The sequence below is a fragment of the Camelina sativa genome, chromosome 12 (assembly GCF_000633955.1).
Source record: "Camelina sativa cultivar DH55 chromosome 12, Cs, whole genome shotgun sequence".
In the NCBI taxonomy this organism is placed as follows: domain Eukaryota; kingdom Viridiplantae; phylum Streptophyta; class Magnoliopsida; order Brassicales; family Brassicaceae; genus Camelina; species Camelina sativa.
Window position 1 is genome coordinate 7,818,259 of NC_025696.1, and position 2,691 is coordinate 7,820,949.

The following is a 2,691-nucleotide window of genomic DNA, read 5'->3' on the forward strand; positions in this document are numbered from 1 at the left end:
AGACAAAGAGAAGAAAATTCAAAAACACTGGAGAGATTACCAGATATGAATTAACAATTGACAGCAAAATGTGTAGAAAAGGGTGCATACCGTCCAAAAGACTGTTGTAGGTGTATCATTAAACGCCACTCTTGCTAGCCGTGGAAAGCCTATATAAGCATTACCAGATACCACTCTTACCATATACCGTCCAAAAGACTGTTGTAGGTGTAGAAAATGGTGATTCTTCGATTTACACAAAGTCCCAGAAACCAAACCCGATCAATATTTTAATTTTTGTTTTTTTTTATTTAGAAAAAAAACCCCTAGATTCTCTCACAAGAACTCCCCAAAAACCCAGATGGACTCAAAAGCGAAAGAGAGAGAGAGAGAAAGAGATGAGAAAACGGCGACGAAGAAAGGGAAGAAATCGAGCATCGTTCCTTTCATTAGTTTTGTCCACCTAAGAGTAAAAGATCTGATGTGTATTAATTGTTTTAATTTGATTGGATATTTATTTTAATTGATGTGTCAGTTTCTGCTTCAATACAAAAGCTGAGGTGTCAAGCTCTGGAAAGAAACATTGTGTTTTTATTGTATTGATGCATGGATATATGTTTGACAAAAAAAAATGCATTGATATATGAGCACTTACCAAAACGAGAGTTTATTTTTTTGTTTGTCATCCAAAATCACTAACTTAATTACTGTATTTCAAAACTATTTACTACATACTTTATGCTTTTTGTTGTTGTTAATTTTAATAACCTATATAAACAATGAGCTTGGAACGTAATGATAAATTGAGTTGCAATTATATAGATTGATATGAAATAATACTGTAAATAAATTCAAGAGAAGGTTCACACTATTTGACATAATTAAAAGGGTGAATTACTCAAATGATTGTGTAAACTCCTTTTTATTACTCCCTCTGTATCAGAATACTTGATTTTTTAAGATTTTCACTAGGATTAAGAAAATAATTAATGTCATCCAAACAATACAAATGATTAACCCAAAACAATAAATGATGTATATAACCGTGTGCTTTTTTTTTTATGCTTAGAACAAATGGATTGATTTAATAGTTTATTTATAGTAAAAGCAAAATCATTAAATAGTTAGTTGATTTTGAAAATAAGAATGCATTAAATACTCTAGAAAATCAAGTATTCTGATACAAGAAAAAATCCTAGAACATCAAGTATTTTGATACAGAGGGAGTATTATGGATCGGGTACAATAATTGGATATCAAACTGACAAACTGTGTCTGAATGAATGTATATAGAATAAATGCAAGGTGTACTTCCTATTCCCTATGCATCGGCTATAACAAAAACCTTAATCATCACTTCAATATTTCCTTCTTCTTTTTTTTTTTTAATTAAAAACCATATTCAAGCGACGTGGATTTAAAATCATGTTAAGTATCAAAATATAAATGTGAAATTCAACACTTGAAAGTATCCCAAACCGGTTAAAAACTCAAAATTATTGAAGCATGTGCATGGATATATATTGATATCTGGTCAATCCGTTTACTGAATGGTAATCGAAGAATATATTTATAGCATCAATTAAGTGATTGCATGCGTGAGCTAGATAAGTTTTGTTTGATTTTATTTTAATATAATTTTATTTATATTGTAACAAAAATGAGTTTGAGATCGTATCTCCAAGAAAACAGTTGTTCAGATGATGCTTCCAAATAGGTGAATCTATCAAGTTTTCGTCTTAATATCAGGACTCTTATTTTGTTTGATCTGTCTTCATATCGTTTAATTGCTTGATATTCTTGTTTAGTGTTGTTGGCATGTGATCTCTTTATTTTTATTTTACTCTAATCGTTTATCTTAGGTGTAATGTAATGTTGATTTGTGGGCTCAAGAAATGGCAAGTTTGGAAATCGCGCTAATATTAGTTCCATTTAGTATCCAAAACTAGATGCTACTACACAGGTACAATTATTGAATATGCGACAACACATTATGTGTGAATGAAACATGCAATCCGAAGTGTCCCTCTTCTTTATGGCTTGGCTAAAATAGGAATAGCTTCGTCATAGCTTAGTCATCATTTTATTTTTTATTTTATTTTTAACTGAAAATTATGTAAAGCGATGTGGACATGCATAAAACAATGTTTAGTGATTCCATCGAGCTATGTGATTTTGTTTAACCTAACTCTTGCATGCATCGTGTTTTGATTGCTATCATTGTTTCTTTTTAGTCCAATATTTTGATATTTCATCATCGTTTAATTGTTTGATATTCTTGTTTAGTGTTGTTGACATGTGATCTCTTTGGTTTTATTTTAATCTAATCTAATCGTTTATCTTAGCCTCTTAGGCGTAATGTAATGTTGATTTTGTGGGCTCAAGAAATAATGGACCGTAGGCGTATAACACAATATGGACTACACTTCTAAAAAGAGAGTAAAATGACAAGTTTGGAAATCACGCTAATATTAAAACTGGATAATGGAGAGGTATAAGATCTTGTTTATCGGTCAGTTCTTAGAGAGGTTCATAGGCTTTTGTAAGAAAAAAATAAATCAAAACTAAAAAAAAATGCTAAGGGAGGTTGTTATATAGTAACCCGATTTTGTTGTAAGAGACTCATACGTGTTGTTTTTCTGTTGGACGATAGAATAATACAAAAGAAAAACAAAATTGGCGAAGCTCGATTTGATTTCTTTTCCTCTCTCT